At 36.1% G+C, this 7,240-nt stretch overlaps 1 protein-coding gene across 2 annotated transcripts in view; it reads left to right on the top strand.

The window, feature by feature from the left end:
- The first annotated feature begins 402 nt into the window (after positions 1–402).
- LOC132944922 (fibroblast growth factor receptor homolog 1-like) overlaps positions 403–7,240 on the top strand; it is a 40,826-nt gene continuing 33,988 nt past the window's right edge. For both annotated transcript variants that reach the window (XM_061014478.1, XM_061014477.1), the window contains exon 1: positions 403–865. The gene's annotated coding sequence lies outside the window, so the exon portion shown is untranslated. The remainder of the gene's footprint in view (positions 866–7,240) is intronic.

The raw sequence follows: 7,240 nt of genomic DNA, 5'->3' as shown, positions 1-7,240 counted from the left end.
TACAAAAATAAATACATTAATGATAAAACTATGTTTAAAATTTTTTTGGCCCTCGAAATTTTTTTTTTTAAATATCTGACCCGCCACATAAATTAATTGCCGACCCCTGATCTATATTATATTATTATGTATTCAAAATGACCAGCCAAAGCTCTCGTCATGATTGACTTGGGCGTACAATCATATAGTATACATTATAATATACATAAAATAAATATAAATGCTTATATTTTGTTATTATTTTTATTCAGTTTGTACGCGCGACCGGCGGTGCTGGCGGCGGCGGCGACGGAGGAGGAGGGCGAACGTTTACCCTGGCGCGGCGGACCAATGGCAGCGGCGCGTTTCCCGACTCCGGCCAAAGGATATAGCGCGGCGGCGCGCAACACAAGAATAGTACTTACGCCGCCGCCGCCGCCGCCGCCGCAGTGTGTTTATATTATTATTATCAGCCACACGACAGACACAGTCCACCCGACGGCCGCATCGCTCGTGTGTTTCGCGTCAATATACATTCGCCCGCTCGCGATTTCTTTCCGTATAAAAAATTGCTCGTATTATTTTCGATTTTGTCGTAGTTTGAAATAAAAAAAAAAAAATTAATCGAACAGTGTGTACGTCGGTTTTGTCCGGAAAAACTCGACTGCAGATCGAAATATATCGCATAACCCTCCCACATAACACTACAGTGGACCGAGTATAAGATATCATCACACCGGTCTAATAATATACGCGTTCCGACCATGGATTTTTTCGTCGAGTCCCGCGAATTCGCCTGACGACCGGCGCTTCATAAAAGTACAGCGAGTTATTATATACACATCGTAATAACAAACTAGACCACAGCAGTCGACCAGCTCGCCAAGTAAGATTTTATGCTCACACATTTGGCTTTTTTTTTTTGTTAAATTTTTTTTCGCTTATACAACTGCAATTTTGTTACAATAACAATGTAATATGTTACGCGTCCTGAGATATCCTGCATGTGCGTTCCACTTGTATACTACTGCAGACGTTTGAAAATTTGCCGGACTAATTATTATATTGTTTACTATATATAGTATATTTTATTAAACCGTGACCGATGCACGACAAAAATTGGCTGTAAAAAATAGAGATATATAGGTTTTGGCTAGACAATCGTCGCAGGTCTTAAAACATTTATCAACTGAAATTTTGAGTAAAAGAGGATTTGACATTGGCGGCTGTGGGCAGCAATATATTATAGTATAAATAGGTCCCTGTAGGCTGTATAGTGTACATCATATATCTATACATACATAATACATATAGCACCGTATAAGTGCATTTAAGCGCAAATCATCGCACGTTGTTTTTCGATCGGAGGACACATGCGGGGTCGATCGTGTTGGTGCCATCTGTTTTTCTCGAAACGTCCAAAATGTGGACCATGTCAACCCTGCGCAAGAAAACACATTGCGCACGGTGTAAACAATAACACGTTGCAGCAGAGACAGAATTTTTATTATACACCCTTAAATAGGTACACTCTGTGAATTAGAGTTGGATTAAAATTTGGAATTTTAACAAAAATAATGTTTTAGTCTTATTCTATGAAGGTATATGATAAGTGTAAACACACATATTATAATAGATAAATTTACGATTGAATGGGTTTTTTGTTTCTCTGGTTTGAAATTTTGACCAAATAGAGTTACATATTTCCTTATCAATTTCAATCAATCGTTATAATACACGGATATCTACCTATATAACCCTATTTAAAGATTTTTTCGTCACATGTATTTAACACAAATAACAGCTGGTTACGTACTCGTGATGGAAGTAGGTTTTATATTATTTCATTTCTACCTAGATTTTAATAAGCCGATACCGTTTCGACGTTACCTATACAAAATAATAAGTGCGCAGAACTTGTAATTAGATTAAAAAGCTTCACGGTGGTTATACAATATAGTATATACATGTATATGTATATAATATATACCGACCGGAATATTATAAATCTCCAGTTTAATTGGGTTCTGGAAATGATGTAGACTCTGTCACGTATAAATAAAAATCAGGGCTCAAAATAATTCATTAGCCAGTCGTTTTCTCCTACTCCCTCGAACACCACCGCATACGTACATAATAATGTAGTGGCCGCCGCCATAAATTGTAACACATTTAAACACCATCTCCTCGATCTCCCCGCGTTGATCATAGCTCATATTTATCACATTAATATACCTACATGCACATAAAGAAGATTCATAAATTTATCGTCATGATAACATGACAACCTCCTCCGCAGTATATGTTTTTCTACAAAGATATTAGTACCTAAAATATTATTTATACACACATTATGATATAGCTTGGACACATTAATTCCGTATCATCAATCCATATAGATAAGACGTGCACTAATCTTATTAATCATTCAGTAATAATGTCGTACGGTTTATCAACATTTTTTTAATTCAAATTTTTACTCTTAAACAACTGCATAGAGATTTGTAAATCTATGTATAGAATTTGTATTAATAAAAATTATCGCAACTTTTTGTTTAGTGTATCTATTGTATATATAAGTATAGGTTATATACACCAACTAATACCTACATATAATATAAAATGTAAGTCCGAATTACTCGAAATAATTGATGTCGAATAAAACCGCATTGAAATATTTAAACCTCAGACACATTTTGTTGATGAGCTCGAAATCCCATACGTTAGCGTGTATCCCACGTATAAACTAAATAAAATCGTCTCGAGTTACTGTCGTTACGATTCGCAAACGTGCCGCGGACGTAATCTTTTCATCCTCCGGCGGTCCATCTTTACTACATCTAAATACCTATATACTATATAGTATAATGTGTAATATGTCACAGCAAGAAAGAGACGTTTTGCGACCACAACATCACGTCGTGGACCCATGTATATACGTAGTATATCCGGTTCGGAGGGAAAAATAACAAATCCATCTCGACGGACGGACATCACGAAACGTACGTCTCTTTGTACCGTTTGACTTTTATCGACACTATATATATTTAATATATAATATTATGTATTTTTCTCGTTCCCTAAAACTATAATATTATATACACGTCATAATAACGACTCGCATTTAGACGATAAATTTCGGCGTTTATAATATTATGTGAATCCGTCACACGATATGGTTTTTACGAGTTCAATATGATGACAGCTCACCGAATCTTGAAATTAAATTATTATACTGTGAAAATAATAATTGTGATCGGAGCTCCGTTCACATGCTAATCTCTCTCTCACACACACACACTGCACGCGGACTTATCACATGGTGCTTGTGGTCGTATAATATGACTTATAATATATTATATTATTATATATACGAACAATAATAATTAACTCAATGACCGCGGCAACCAAACATTAGAACCGTAACCATTAAGTCATATTCCATAATAATAATAATAATAATAATATACAAGTGTATAGTCACTTGATTTGATGATTTAATGGGCATTTATATTTTATATCTGAAATGCATATGGATACGATACACCGCGGATGAGTCTATTGTTGACGAGTGTGTAAAACTACGATTCCATCATTAAGCTGACCTTTGAGTACCTATCCTCAAGTGTCAGCAGAGTAACATCCATAATATTCATACCTTTATTATAAACCGCTCACAGACTATAATAAAGTGTATCACAACAATATTGTTATAATTCAATACTCCCGAGTGTATTATAAGTTTAACTATAACATCCGCCATCGTAAAAAAGTTATATTCGTTCGTCCAAAATGTTAACGTAATATGTTTTCGATAAGACGTGTACGAACAAATAACACATACTTATCGTTAATAGTTGAATAATTTAATTCAAGACAATTAAATATTTATTGTCCAAAATATGTACAGGCACATTTAAATATAATTTAAATAGAATTTGTTTCACAGATAAATACATGCACGTAAGACATATTATTTACTTCTACCGTGCATGCGACGGTTCTGATATAAAAGACCAAAAGAAAGCACAAGTGAAGTCGGTAAATATAATAAATAATTTTTGGGGAATAAAAAGAATCTGTATTCTAGTTTTTAAGCCTATATCAATACACACCGATACCATGCTTACAGACATATTATTATTATAATCTTCAACATCCAATTATACGATTAAAAAATAATGCGGTCTTCGCGATGAGTTTCAAACGTATATTATAATGTCTCAATAATAGCGTTATTTATTACAGGTACCGGTTACGCGGTGCAATGTCATATAATTTAGGTATTACAAGAAAATAAATCCGTACAGAAAAACATCTCTATGTGTAGGTACCGCTGTCGTATTATAATATTATACATATAGGTACGTAATAAGCTCGTTGATGTATTATGTGTAAACCTCACAAACGAAACGAAAAATACCCATCCGTGAGACATCATAATATATTAAATCAAATACCGTTTATCGAATATAATATAATATTTTATGGTATTTGTTTAACCTTATTTATCTTGTACGCGCGTCTATATTTGTTTAATCCTTATACGCTGTCTAGTCACAGTGGCAGCAGCAGTAGTGGAGTTAATCACGTATTATTTGTAACGATTTCAAACAGTCAACAGGTATAATATATATATATATGTATATATATACACAGTACACACATATATATATATACATATATATATATATATATATATATACGTAAATGGTAAGTCTCACGTCCGTCACACGCCTGCACGTCATTCATCGTCGTCGTCTCAATCGTCACTGCGATATGACGTGCACCTACCTATAAATATGAAAATTTAAGATATCATATACGCTTGCCTCGTCTTGTAACAGCTCAAAATATTGTGTTATAAACTCTGCAGGCTATTTTAGGGAAACAAACCCGTCTTTCGACCGCACCGCAGCGGCGCGGGGTGTGCATGCGCTGCGGGGTGGGTTTTTTTCGGGGGTTGGCCACCGCCGCCGGGTGGTTGCCGGACTCAAACAGGTGTTGTGCGTGTGTGCGTGTGCTGCAGTGTGATGATGATAAGGGACTATCGCGAGACCCGGTACAACAATAATAATATATTATTATATTATGTTATTGTTGGAGGCGCGTGCTCGTGTATCACGTAATATACGTAAATATACTATTTTATAATACACGCGGGTGTGTGTGTGTGTGTGTACAGAGGCACAGGGCGTACATAATAATAATGTGTATAAACACCGGGCCGAGACGATGTGCAGACGGTGTGTATGTACGTACGCGCCTCGTTCCGCGTATATGTGTATCATAATATATAGTAGGTATCATAGGGTGTTGATAAAACCATTAAATCCGTGACGGCCGCGCGTAGGACGGATGATAAACAGATATAGTCGTGTATCGATGGATGCCATAATGACGCACAAATGTACTAACATAATAATAATATATGTACCTAGGCTCACTATATTATGCGGATTTCCATCGTACATTACGCGATGTCTGAATATACACTGCACATCGTCTAAGGTATGTATGAAAATATATTCTGTTATTGATGATAATATTATTATGTATACTATCATATGATGCGAAATCTGTTGAAAGTAGAACGTACATACGTTATCGTGGTAATATACGATATGTGAAACAAACCAGCTACCTACCTATTATTGCCTATATAGGTATTAATTATGATAGGTTAGGTATTATAGTGTATCGCCATATCAAAAACCGTTCCATTGAAGCGCCATCCCTCTTTTCATTAGTGAACTTGATGATTCCTTTTTGCTCCCACATCCACTTCGTAATTCCACTCCACGTGCACAAACTATACACCCGACAGCATTCAATCCACCATATGATGCACTATAAATTACACGTCTATAATGAACGTCCCATCTAACCTAATGAACAATTTTTCGTTCCAGTAATGGGACTGTTTTGTAATAGTATAAATAAATAAATAAATGTGATTTGAGTGTCGCGCGGGTCCGATAGGGATTTTTGGTGTAACCATCACGTACAGGTGACGCATCTGTGACGACTGACTGTCGGACCCTAGACATCTCTTATCTACACCTATATATTGTTCGGTGATATTTATACCTATGTCATATTATTGTAATGTGTACCTTTGCCCTCGCCCCGAAACACTGCGCCCATATTATATGTACGTATATATATTATTATACCTAAACGCACTTACAAGAACGATCGAGTAAATCAATAACGCAGCTAAGTCGGGTGGAACGGAGTGTAAAAACACAGATATCGGTTTTTGTGTACTTTTATTTACTCTAGGGAAACCAACAATCACGAAATCGGACGACGTTTTTATCTAATCTCTCGATGAATATACCACCGAGCCGGGGCCAAAGTACCTACGCCTATAATATATCGTACGCTCCGCAGTGAGTTAAAGTTTTTTTTATTAATTTTACGGTGCGTTATATCGTGTAAACATTATTTTACTGGCTCGAAAGCGGTCATCGTAACACATACACACACACACACACACACATTCACCCTCGTAAGGTACACACATGGCACGACACCGGCACCGCGGGACGGGGAAGAAATGTATAAAAACGAAAAATAAATCGTTGGTATATTATATATTATGGTATAGACGTATACTAGTAAATATAATATATATATATATATATATCATTATAATATGCCAGCATTACACGGGTCATACGCGCGTATCCATCTGCAGCATCATTAAAACATGGCGGGCGAATATTTTATTTGAAACACGACGCGCGGGGTGTACTATAATATAATAGAGGTACCTTACTCGCTGTATGCGTAACGATGTCGGGTCCGATGCGATATTTCACGAAATAAAATATATATAATTAATAACGAATGTCGAATGGTAGGTAATAATATGCAGCACCGTTCCCCAATTTTGCGTTATAACGACTACCCGACCCATGATGGACGCTGCAAAATAATATATTTTCGTCTAATATCGGATTTCACATGTTATATTATATCATACTATTACTGCGCTGCTACTGTATAGGAGTCTCGTTCACAGCCGAGAGCTACCTAAACGAGCGGAATTTTCAAAAAATTGGGTATTCTTCCGGTTTTTGTATTATTTTCAAGGCTCGAATCCTATAATAATTTATAAACGTAATCTACGAATGCGTTTAAATCCAACAATTTACCACTGTTGGTCAAATGATTTAGTCGTGGAGAGGGGGGGGGGGGGGGGATGGGTTCGATTTTGCACTATTCGATCATTAAATTCGATCATTTATAATAT

The sequence above is a fragment of the Metopolophium dirhodum genome, chromosome 5 (genome assembly GCF_019925205.1).
Source record: "Metopolophium dirhodum isolate CAU chromosome 5, ASM1992520v1, whole genome shotgun sequence".
NCBI lineage: Eukaryota > Metazoa > Arthropoda > Insecta > Hemiptera > Aphididae > Metopolophium > Metopolophium dirhodum.
Note: the sequence above shows the minus strand (reverse complement) of the source record. Positions and strands in the feature narration are given on the sequence as shown.